Here is a 13,652-nt window from a genome sequence, read left to right as displayed (position 1 = left end):
ACTCAGGGACTTCCCTGGTGGTGTGGTGGTTGAGAATCCGCCTGCCAATGCAGAGGACACAGGTTCGCTCCCTGGTCCGGGAAGGTCCCACATGCCGCGGAGAAACTAAGCCCATGCACCACAACTACTGAGCCTGCGCTCTAGAGCCTGCGTGCCGCAACTACTCTGAGCCCGTGTGCTGCAACTACTGAAGCCCACGTGCCTAGAGCCTGTGCTCTGCAGCAAGAGAAGCCACCTCAGTGTGAAGCCTATGCACTGCAATGAAGAGTAGCCCCCGCTCCCTGCAACTAGAGAAAGCCCACGAGCAGCAATGAAGACCCAATGCAGCCAAAAAAAGAAAGAAAACCTCAAAATGGATTAAAGACTTAAATGTAAGACCGGAAACTATAAAATTCCTAGAAGAAAACATAGACAGAACACGTTTTGACATAAATCATGAAAATATTATTCTGGATCAGTCTCCTAAGGCAAAGGAAACAAAAGCAAAAATAAATAAGTGGGGCTTAACTAAACTTAAAAGCTTTTGTACAGCAAAGGAAACCATCAACAAAATGAAAAGGCAACCTACTGAACGGAAGAAAATATTTGCAAATTATATGATCAGTAAGGGGATAATATCCATACAACTCAATATCAGAAAAACAAACAACCCAATTAAAAATGGGCAGAACACCTGAGTAGATATTTTTCCAAAGACATACAGATGGTCAGCAGGCACATGAAAATATGCTCAATATCATAAGATACTTACAACTTGAGATGGTGGCAGGATCAAGGGAAAATATAACAGAAAACTTGACATGTTTAGAGGCAGAGGAGGTGGGACAAGCAGAAAAGGTAAAAGTGAAGACCTAAAAGAGACTGGGGATTACACACTGTGTATTCAAGTGGGAGGACACACAAAATGGAATCATGAGCTCAGATATCAGTTTGGACTTAGCAAGGACAAGGGACAATTTTTACCTAGAAAAGAAGTGCACAAAGGTCTAATATCTATAGATAGGGATTTTAGAGGTGGCAAGGAGGAAAACTAAGACGTGTAAGTGATACAGAGCTCAATTTTATCTATAAAATTGAAGCCAAGGTTATTTGTCAAGAAAGAGATGGGCAGAGATTAGTTGAAAACATTAAAAAAGCAGAAAATCTTTTTGAAATCTTACTATCTACTGAGAATATTTCATCAGCCCTGTCTTGATATTTGAAAATGATTATTATATATGGAAAAATATTGAGAGGCTGAAATCCCTCACCATGGTTAGTACACTGCAGTTTGCCAAGCTGACTTTGCAAACAACCACTTCATTCATTCAATCTGCATCATATGTACTGCAATTTGCATAACTGCTATCTGGCCAGTAGAGTTGGATGCCCATGTCAGACAGTGGGGAAGAGGCTGTCTTTCTTTATTTTACTGAGTTTGTGTTTGCCTATGGAGAGGAATGATTAGGAAAATATGTTCAGTAGGATGATGAATGTTTGCACTTTTGACAACATGGTTGAGACCTCTAAGAAATAAATCAGAAATCTGCTCTCAAAGAAATGTATTTGCAACCAATTTGATTTTATCTAAAATAATTATAATAATGTATTTGAATCTTAGTAGTGATAGCTTCCTCAAGATTTCCTAATAATATTCATGTGCATTTAACCATTTTCCAATAACCAAATCAGTAGCAGAGACCTCTCTGAAATGCATGTGATGTGGTTGTAAAGTTATTCAAATTGTGGTGGAATCAGGCTGACTACTTTTTTGAAGATTTGCCATAACTCTTTTTCTAGTATTATCTTTTTATACATAGACAATGTCAGCATCCTGATGTTTGGTTTTGCATTATTTTACATGATAGGTTTGTGGTAGTGAAATGTGTACGGTGTATGAAAATGGAATCACAATCAACATACTTTGAAAGTGCACTAAATGCAAAAAATAATCTTGGATTCTTTGTGAAGTCTCAATTAGTATAGAATTGATCTTTCCAGTGGTTGTTTAAATTTTAATTTGAATGCGGTAGGCAGTGAATAGTCTCTTAAGGAAAAATAAGTTGAAATCTTTTAAATCAGTTAATCTTTTTGACAGAAAGGAACTTTGTAGAAAGAAATGAGTGCCTGTAATGATCATGCTTCCCCCCCACCCCAGACTCACTTCAGAATTGTTTTCCTTTTTAATACCTTCTCTTCCATATTAGTGTTGCTTTTCAACTGGTTGTTGCTATCTGGGTGTTCTCTTAAAAGTCAGCTCTAGGCATTATTTTAGAGTCACTCAGAGACAGCCAAAGGTATAAATTCAACCCCTTTCTACTGGACATTGTGACACATTTCTCTGAGATTTTATAACTGTACGTTAAAGTTTTATTTTATTTACTGTGTGCAGTAGTTGCTCTCCATGTATATTCCCTAGTGAACAAGGGAAGCTCCTTGAGAATAACTCCAAAATTCTATCTGGTTTCATGTCTTTCATGCATACCCTCTTTAACTAGAGTGAACATGCACAGAGACAATTAACTGCACACAGTAAAAGAAACAAATGACTGTGTTTTGTGCTACTTTTCCTTTTATCTCCCTATTGTGTATAGTCAATGCTCCATATTCAGGAGCACTTTGTAGTCTGTGATGCACTTCTTCTTAATAATACACCAAAGATATTATATTTGGCAAAAAACAACTAACAGAAATTTAGATCCAGAAGGTTGTATAATTTTTAAAACTTACATGGGCTGCTTGTGCCAGCAACTAGAACAGCTAATTCTAGAAACCCAGCTACATTTCAAATAGAGAACTGTGGTTTTGTCCCTCTCTGATCTATGTTAGTTCATAAATCCAAACCAGTTCTCAAGTGGTACAGCAAGTACAGCACATAGATCTGTCTATGAAAAAAAAATCAGAGCTTTCTGGGAGTTATTAAAGTGCCAAATAAATATAAACAGTCATACACCAGAATAGGAATAGATACGATGCACTGCTCCTTTTATTGTAGTTCTATGTCTTTCCATGATTACTTTTTCTGTTTTCCATGCTATGTTTTCATGCTGTTTCAGCACCATTTGTAGATCCCTATCATGCTAGGAATGACTGGTTCTTCTTCCTCTGGGCTGATTGACTCTCACACCTCTGAACACATCTGCACACAGTTGCTGGTGAGGGTGGAGTGGAGGTGAAGGTTTGAGAGGTGGCCTAGAAGTAAAGTTCAACATTTTAAAACTTGCTCTCCTGTGGTTCAGAAGAGTTGAATTTTTGTTTCCTGTATCATGTGATCCAACACACTACACCTACTTTCCCCAACCTTACCCCTACTCACCCATCACAGTCTAGGATTTTGCTATTCTAAAATGTTTTGCCTAATATATGTGGTCACATTAGGCAATTTGTGTTGATTGAGCCATATGAAATTGTTAATATTTTACCAATAAAAATGGCCAAATGATTCCAAACTAAAAATCTCTATTCAAATACCATATTCCAGTACAGTGAGACATACTGTTTGCTTAAGAAATGTTCCCTTTCAGCTACATCACCACTTTTCCACAATTCAGTAATTATCATTACTTTAATTTTATACCTACATCATGACATAAAGATATTTGATTGGTATTTCAGATTCTATAACTTGAGATGAAAACTTTCCAGCCAACTGTGGCTAATCCAGTCATCTGCTTGTCTTTATTAGTCCTACCCATCTTTCATCTTGCACTAGCAACTGTTTCAGAAAATAGACAGGTAGATGCAAACATGAATCAAGGTAGTCTTCCTGATAGTTTATAGTTTGAGTAACTTTTTATTATGAACAATGCTGAAATTAGGTTTAGAGATTAATCCAGTGCCTATGTCCCCTTTCCTTGGAGAAACTGAATGCCAACTGCAGATATAATGGTGAAATAGATATCTACATTACCATCCATAAAATTTCCCAAACCTTCCACAGTTATTTTCATCCAGTCAAATAATACAGTATATGTGATTATGTGAGGCCAGTAACACAAAACCAAGCAATGTAATCCTCTAAAATACTTTTCTGGGGAAACTAGATATGCTACGAATTCTCAAGAGCATTGTGTTGCAAAATTAATACTACATAATAAAAGCACATAAGCAGCTGAAGGCATCTTGGGAAACAGGAAAAGTAAGCCATTACCCTAAAAGGAAACTTATATTTAGAAAATATTTCTTTCTTTATTGGGGCCTAGTAATTTGATGCATTTAGTAAATTTGATGCCTAGTAATTTGATGCATTTAGGGTTCTATTATACCCTAAAAAGACCATTTAGCTCTCACAGAGACTACTTATCTTACTTAGAGTACTAAGAATTCTACACCTAAAAAAGGAATTCTTATCTAAGTACTTCCAGTGTTTTAATTTTGTGTCTCTTTTGTGAATTGCACAAAAATAGCAAAAATGTAATAAAACAGATTTTGTACATCTCTAGTTTTAAAAGAATCTCTAACATCTCCATGATATTCCTTGTAAAATTTGATTTATAATTTTTTTTTAACAATTAGAGATGTCACAGTAGGATGAAAAAATTTCCAGAATTGCATATATTTTTAAAGTTCCTTATTAGCACAGGAAACCATGGACTGACTGATATTTCACTAAATTTTTTTCATCAGGGCTTTTACATTTTGAACCTTAACATTCATAGCATCCCTATAATTCCATCATTTTTCTTCAAATTGAACTCACTGATATCAAATTTCATATACCAGTTCTTAGCCAGTCATATTTCTTTCTATTTTAATTGTCTACTTTTCTCTCACCCATTTAAAAAAAAACAGTCTCCTTAAAAATTCCTATGAACGAAATGGTCAAAGACTTCAAAAGCAAAATTAAAAGAAAAGTTACATCTGAGAGAAAATACTTGCAATCCAAGTAAGAGAAAAAGTGTAAATATTTGGATATTAGAAGAAATCCTAAAAATCAATGAGGGATGCTTCCACATCTGGACAGATGGAATGGATGTACTTTTCCTTATTTCTCTCACCAAGAAAAACTAAAAACCCTAGACATTATATATAAAACAAACATATATAAATATGAATATATATTTATATAAGCTATATAAATATGAACATATTTAAACATATATTTATATTATATATAAAGCAAACATAAGAAAACTCTGAAAGATGGAGAGAAGATGGCAGATTGGCTAAGGACCTTGGGACACAAGGAACAACCCATTGATGAGTTCTGTGGGTTTTCTTTTTGCCTCAGATATACCAGACTTTGAGCTGAAGAAGCTACCAACTCAGAAATGACAATAGGCACAGACCAAAGAAGTCTCAACAAAAGTCTGCTGTCTCTAGTCAGAGAATCAGGAGAGGGGAAAGCCTAGCAATAGAGAAACATTTTAGATAATAACCATTCTACTCTACCAAACAACACAGAAAACACTATAACCCCACTCCTACCCATGCCAGCAAAGGGTAAAGGGGGAGCCCAGAATTCCACCTTAGCAAGGCTGTAACAAGGCACCCAAACATTTCTCCACTGGGGTGGCATCAAAGGAGGTCCAGTAGAGACCCAGGACTTTCACTATCACCCAGTGTTAATAAGACCACTACACCATGGTGTCAATGGAGACCATGTGGAGAGCAGGAACTTTCATTCTCCCCCAACAGTAATGAGGAGGCAGCTCTCTCACATGTCAATGGAGGCTGAGTGGGAAAACTGGACTTTCACTTCCAACTGGCAATAACAAGGCAAACTTCTCCTTTCCCTACCAGAATGGCATCAGGCAAAACCAGTGAAAACAAAATATTTAAATAAGATCCAGAGTCTCATAACATAATACAAAAATGTCTAAGTTTCAATCAAAAAATCACTTGAGGAATATCTCAAACTGAATAAGAAAAAGAAAATCAACAGGTGTCATCACCAAGATGACAGAGAGGTTAAAAGTATCTGAAAAAAATTTTAAAACAGCCATGATAAAGATGCTACAATAAGCAATTATAAACACACTTGAAACAAATGAAAAAAGAAAACCTCAGCAAATAAATAGAACATCTCATCAATGGAATATAAAGATGATATAAAGAAGAGCTGTGTGGAAATTTTAGAACTGAAGAATACAAATAACAAAATTAAAAGTTCAGCTGGATAAACAACAAGGTACTACTGTACAGCACAGGGAACTATATTCAATATCCTGAGATTAAACAATAATGGAAAAGAATATGAAAAAGAATGTATATATATGTATAACTGAATCACTTTGCTGTACAGCAGAAATTAACACAACATTGTAAATCAACTATACATCATTAATTTTTTTTTTTTTTTTTTGCGGTATGCGGGCCTCTCACTGCTGTGGCCTCTCCCATTGTGGAGCACAGGCTCCGGACGCACAGGCTCAGTGACCATGGCCCACAGGCCCAGCCGCTCCGCGGCATGTGGGATCCTCCCGGACCAGGGCACAAACCGGTGTCCCCTGCATCGGCAGGCGGACTCTCAACCACTGCGCCACCAGGGAAGCCCCTCATTAAATTTTTTAATTCAATAAATAAAATCAACAGCAGAATGTTGAAGACAGAAAGGATACAGTGAATTGGAAGATAGAACAATATAAATTACTCAATCTGAAAAAAGAAAGAGAAAATAGGCTAAACAATGAACAATGCTTGAGGGACTTGTGAGACTATAACAAAATATCCAATATCCATGTCCTTGTAGTCCTAGATGGAGAGTAAAAAGAGGATGAGGCTGAAAAGTATGAAAAAAAAATAATAGCTGAAAACTTCTTATTTGGCAAGAGACATAAACTGACAGAATCAAGAATCTGAATGAAACTCAAACAAGATAAATCCCCCCCAAAATTCACACCAAAACACATCATTATTAAAATTCTTAAAACAAAAGACAGAGAAAATATCTCAAGAGCAGCCAAAGAAAACAATGCCTATCTATAGAAGAAAAACAATTAGAATGAGATCTGATTTCTTATCAGAAACCATGAAGAACAGAAGGAAGTTGCACGATATTCTTCGGGTGCTAAAAAAACCCTATCACCAAGAATCCCATACCCAATGAAATATTCTTCAAGAATGAAGGGAAAACCAAGACATTCTCAGACAAAGGGACACTTAAGATAATTTGTCATCAGCAGAAGTACCCTAAAGAATCACTAAAAGAAATCCTTAAGCAAAAAGGAAACAATACAAGAAGAAACCTTGGTAGGTCATAAAGGAGGAAAGAGCACAATAAGTAAAAATATGAGTAAATACAGTAGGCTTTCCTTCTCTTCTTCAATTTTTAAAATTTGGTTAACAATTGAAGCAAAAATTGTAACATTGTCTTATGTGGTACTACCTGTAATACGGCAGTTCCCAACCTTTTCAGCACCAGGGACTGGTTTCATGGAAGACAGTTTTTCCATGGACCCAGGGGGCGCGGGATGGTTCAGGTGGTAATGTGAGTGGGGGGGAATGCTTCAGGCAGTAACGCGAGTAATGGGGAGTGGTGGGGAGTGGCAGATGAAGTTTCACTCACTCACCCGCAGCTCACCTCCTGCTGTGCAGCCCAGTTCCTAACAGGCTGTGGCCAGGAATTGGGGAGCGCTGCTGTAATAGAAGAAATATTTAAGGCAATTATATTACAAATGAGGAGGATAAAAGGACATAAAAGGGAACACGTTCTCATATTTCACTCAAACTCGTAAAATGATGACACCAGTCAATGAAGTAAGTTATGTATATACAATGCAATATCTAGGGCAACCACTGAAAAAGGTCTATGAAAAGATACACTCAAAAATGCTACAGAGAAGTCAAAATGAATTCTAGAAAATGTTCAAGTAAACCACAGGAAGTCAGGAAAAAGAAAACAGAAGTGAAAAATGTAAAGAACAAACAGGAAAAAAATGGCAGACAAACCCTAAAATATCAATAATTATATTAAACATAAATGGTCTAAACATACTTAAATAGACTGGCTGAGCAGATTAACAGACTTAGAGAACGAACTTATTATTACCAGGCAGGATGGGTGGGATGAGGGATAAATTGAGAGTTTGGGCTTGACAGGTACACACTGCTATATTTAAAACAGATAACCAACAAGTACCTACTGTATAGCACAGGGAAATCTGCTCAATATTCTGTAATAACCTAAATGGGAAAAGAATTTGAAAAAGAATAGATACTTATATATGTATAACTGAATTGCTTTGCTGTACACTCGAAAGTAACACAACATTGTTAATGAACGATACTCCAATATAAAATAAAATTTTTTAATAAATAAATAAATAAAATATTATGGTCTATAGGAAGGTTTAATTGAAGCTGTCAAAACTTTAAATTTTGTAACAATAAACTAAATCTTTGACGAGAAAAAAAAGACCCAACTCAATGTCATCTAAAAGAAACCTCAAATATAATGTATATAGACTGGTTGAAAGTAAAAGGACAGATAAACATAAATCAAATAAGGGCAGGAATGGCTATATTAATATCATATAAAATATACTTTAGAATGAAGAAAATTACCAGGGACACTGAGAGACATTACATATTGATAAAAGGGTCAATTTACCAAGAAGACATAGCAGTCTTAAATGTGTATGTGACAAACTATAAAACTGCAAAATATGTGAAGCAAAAACTGATAGAACTGAAAGAAAGGAAAATAGACAAACCAACAATTATTGTTGGAGATTTCAACACCCCTCTCTCAACAACTGATAGAACAACTAGACAGAAAATCAGAAAGTATACAGAAGAACTCAATAATACCATCAATGAACAGGATCTAATGACATTTTTACTCCACCCAACAATAGAATATACATTCTTTTCAAGCTCCCATGAAACCAAGATAGACTCAACCCTTAAAGAATTAAAATCATACAGGGTGTGTTCTCTGACCACAGTGGAATCAAACTAGAAATCAATAAAAGATAAGACTAAAATCTCTAAACACTTGGAAATTAAACACTTACAAATAATCCATAAGTCAAAAAGGAAATCTTAAGGGAAATCAAAAAGTACATTGAACTGAATGGAAAGAAAAATACAATGTATCAAATTGGTGGGTCACAGCTAAAGCAGCACTGAGAGAGAAATTTATAGCACTAAATCATCAATTAGAAAAAAAAGGAAAAACCTCAAATCAATCATCTAAGCCTTGACCTCAACAACCTAGGAAAAGAGCAAATTAATTCAAAGCAAGAAGAAAAAAGAAAATAATAAAGATAAGAGGAGAAATCAATAAAATTGAAATTACAAAAACAATAGAGAAAATCAGTTAACCAAAGAGCTGATTCTTTGAGAAGATCAATAAAATTGACAATCCTCTAATAAGATAGACAAAGAGAAAAAGAAAGAAAACACAAATTACCAATCATAAATAAAGCAGGAAATATCACTGCAGACTGTGCAGTCACCAAAAATATAATAAGGGAATACTATGGACAACTCTCCACACCTAAATCTGATGATTTAGATGAAATGAAATAATTCCTCAAAAATCACTAGCTAGCACAACTCACTCAATATGAGATAGACTATTTTAATAGCCCTGTAATTATTAAGGAAATTGAATTTGTAACATAAAAACTCCACAAAAAGATATCTCTAGGCCCACATTGTTTCACTGGAGAATCCTATCAAGTGTATAAAGTAAAAGATAACAGCAATTCTCCCGAAGGTCTTCTAGAAGATAGAAGAGGAAAGAATGCTTCTCAATTCATTTTATGAAGCTAGTATTACCCCAATAACAAAACCAGACGACAGAGCAAAGAAAGGAAAACTACAGACCAATATCCCTCATGAATACAGATACAAAAATCTTTAACAAAACATTATCAAATAAAATTCAGCAATATATAAAAAGAATTATAAAACATGGCCAAACGAAATTAATTCTAGGGATACAAGGTAGATTCAATATTCAAAAATCAATCAATGCAATCTACCATATTAGTAGGCTAAGAAGAAAAGTCAATAATTATATCATTTGATACAGAAAAAGCATTTGACAAAATGCAACACTCACTTATGATAAAAATTATCAAAAATAGAACTAGAGGGAAAACTTCCCTAACTTCACAAGAGCATCTATAAAGAAACCTATTGTTAACATTATACTTAACAGTGAAAGACTGAATATTTCCCCTAAGATTGGGAACAAGGCAAGAATGTCTGCTGTCACCATTCTTTTCAACATAGCACTTGGGAGTTCTAGCCAGCTCAATAAGACAAGAAAAGGAAACTAAAAGTGTGTATATCAGAAAGTAAGAGGTAAAACTCTCCCTTTTTGCAAATGACATAGCTTTCTACATAGTACACCCCAAGGGATCTACAAAACAAGCAAACAAACAAAACTAGAAATAATAAGTTAATTTAACCAGGTCACAGGATACAAGATAAACGTACAAAAATTGATTGTGTCTGTACACTAGTAATGAATCCAGAGACACTAAAATTAAAGTGTAATACCATTTACTGTCACTCCAAGAAAATTAAATACATAGGTGTAAATCTAAGAAAACAGGCTTTGAAAACTACAAAACACTGATGATTGAAATCAAAGAACTAAGTAAATGAACACACTCTGTTCATGGATTAGAAGACTCAAAGATGTCAATTCCCCTTCAAATTGATCTACAGGTTTAAAGCAATTTCTACCAAAATCCCAACAATATTTTTGTAGACATAGAAGTTATTCTAAAATTTACAGGGACACAGCAAAGGAAACCATAAACAAAATGAAAAGACAACCTACAGAATGGGAGAAAATATTTGCAAATGACATGACCAACATGGGATTAATCTCTAAAATATACAAACAGCTCATACAGCTCAATATCAAAAAAAGCAAACAACCCTATCAAAAACTGGGCAGAAGACCTAAATAGACATTTCTCCAAAGAAAGCATACAAATGGCCAACAAGCACATGAAAAGATGCTCCACATCACTAATTATTAGAGAAATGCAAATCAAAACTATAATGGGATATCACCTTACACCAGTCAGAATGGCCATCATCAAAAAGTCTACAAATAATAAATGCTGAGAGGGTGTGGAGAAAAAGGAACCGTCCTACACTGTTGGAATGTAAAGTGGTGCAGCCACTATGGAGAACATTATAGAGGTTCCTTAAAAAGCTAAAAATAGAACTACCATATGATCCAGCAATCCCACTCCTGGGCATATACCCAGAAGAGATGAAAAATCTAATTCAAAAAGATACATGCACCCCAATGATCATTGCAGCACTATTTACAATAGCCAACCAATGGAAGCAACCTAAATGTCCATTGACAGATGAATGGATAAAGATGTGGTATATATATGTACAATGGAATATTACTCAGCCATAAAAAAGAACGAAATAATGTCATTTGCAGCAACATGGATGGACCTAGAGATTATCATATTAAGTGAAGTCAGACAGAGAAAGATGAATAGCATATGGTGTCACTTATATGTGGAACCTTAAAAAATTATACAAATGAACCTTTTATAAAACAGAAATAGACTCACAGACATAGAAAACAAACATATGATTATCAAAGGGGAAAGGGGGGAGAGATAACTGGGAATTTGGGATTAACAGATACACACTACTATATATAAAATAGATAAACGAGGAGCTATATATATCACAGGGCAATATATATTGATAATTCAGCCTGGTCACCCTTGGGTCCATTCGCTTTCTGCCAGTTTACAACATCCAGGTGCTACAGACCATGGCTCTGCAACAGAAGAAAATTTTGGGCGAAGGGGGGAAGGTTTACTAGGAAAGGCTCGTCAGGAGAGGAGAGTAACTGAGCAGCTGAGCTTTCTTCTCAAACACCTTGACCAGGCATTTCACCATACTGAGATATGGAAAGAAAGGCCCCTTTTCTCTATCACATTCCTCCATCTCCCGAGTTCTGGCTCCCTGAATGTAGAGAACTCCCAGTGACCAAATGTGGAAAGAGAGAAAGGGTCACACAGGAAATGGACCCAGGATGAAGAGGCAACCCAAGGGCTTGCCCTGCCTGAAGCCACGGGACTCCCTGACAGTTGGGATAGTTTCTCTGACACTCTACAGCCCACAGTTCAGAAGTGCATCCTGGGGAGATCAAAGAAAGCACAACAACCCCAGGCTTCTGGTGAGCAGCAGAAACATGTGATTGTCATGAGCAAACTAGTGACCACAGATTTGGAGTCCTGCTAAATATATTATGTACTTCAATTTCCATAAGCACTAACAAAAAAATCTAAATTCTAGCTTAATTATTTAGCTTCCCTGAGAAAACAAAAAGTGACATCACATCAAGTATATATAGTCAAAGAGAATAACTGTCTTTAAAAAATGGACCCAGAGAATGTCCTCAAAATGTTTAATCATGAAGACTGATTATAATGGGGAGTTGCTGAGTGCTACTCTCCCCAGGGCACAGAGTTCCCAGACTATTCTGAATAGAGACTTAATCTTGTAGGTAGAATGTCTTTATTCAACTTCATTTGCCCCCTGCTAAAATGAATGGGTACACAATTTAAACAAAGAAATAAATGTCAATGGAAGAAATTCTAAATAAAAAGCTAGCTTTTTATCCAGTTATCATAGAACTAACAAGAAATCTGCATTTCTAAAGTAATCCAAATATCATTTCCAGTAAACCAAACGCTGAGAATCTTATGTTAATGTTTTGCAGATTTAAAACTGAGAGATTTATTTGTGTAAGGAGAGAGTATTCCAGAAGTTGAGTTTGGCTGAAATAACACCAGCACCTTTGATTTTGATGGTGCTGTCAGAACTAAGAGTTCAAAGTGCCCTTCACAGGGAGATGCTTCACACGCAAGTAAATCCAGAGATTACTGAGATTCAAACCACTCCTCACGTTTGCAATCTGATTTGTGTTATCTACTAGGAAATATTTGCAGTGAGTGCTACTTGGAATAAGCAGGGAATAGAAATATTTTTTATTAATCTAATACTGAGATTTTTTTTTGGGGGGGAGGTATTTATTTCCTCATAATGGGATTACATCCAACAGTTACGTGCTAGTCACAACAGTGATTGCAAAAAATACTGTCTTATATGCAATTTCTAAAAGTTTACTTCGAACGTGCAGAGTCCTTGCCCACTGTTTTTCTATGGCTATAGTTACTGTTACTAGCAACAATATTAATAATGGCTGCCTATTGGGGCATTTATGATAGCCAAATAATATCACATATCTAAAATCATGTAATCCTCACAACAGCCCTGTGAGGTTTGTATTATGATACCCATTTTAAATATAGAGAAATCAAGCCTTGGAGAAATTGAATAACTCCTCAATATCACAGAGTTTATAAGTGGAAGAGGCAAGATCTGATCCTGATCTGTCTGCTTCCACAGCCTGTGCTTGAACCGCTAAGCTAGACCACTATTTTGAATGTTCTCTCCCCAGATCTATGTGATGCAGGGACTAGGGAGCACCTCTCAGCACCAGGGCATTAGGGCCTTCGCATTCCCTGAACCACATTACACTGGTGGGTTCTCTCTGGATTGCAGTGGAACGATTCCCCTTTCTTAACTGAATGTTTCCTAAAAACATTTAACTTACCAATTAGATAATGCATCACCTTTATGGAGTTAATAATCACAGCAAACACTTTTAAAGTATCTGCCAGTCCCTTTTCTAAACACTATAAATATTTAAATATCACCTAATA

General features: G+C 35.7%; 1 pseudogene; it reads left to right on the top strand.

Annotated features, from left to right (window-relative positions):
* Positions 1–12,165, top strand: part of LOC114897834 — a 34,090-nt pseudogene extending 21,925 nt beyond the window's left edge.
* Positions 12,166–13,652: the final 1,487 nt, after the last annotated feature.

Source organism: Monodon monoceros, unplaced genomic scaffold (assembly GCF_005190385.1).
Source record: "Monodon monoceros isolate NGI ecotype Baffin Bay Population unplaced genomic scaffold, NGI_Narwhal_1 Super_Scaffold_18, whole genome shotgun sequence".
In the NCBI taxonomy this organism is placed as follows: domain Eukaryota; kingdom Metazoa; phylum Chordata; class Mammalia; order Artiodactyla; family Monodontidae; genus Monodon; species Monodon monoceros.
This window is presented reverse-complemented; position numbering and strand designations above follow the sequence as displayed.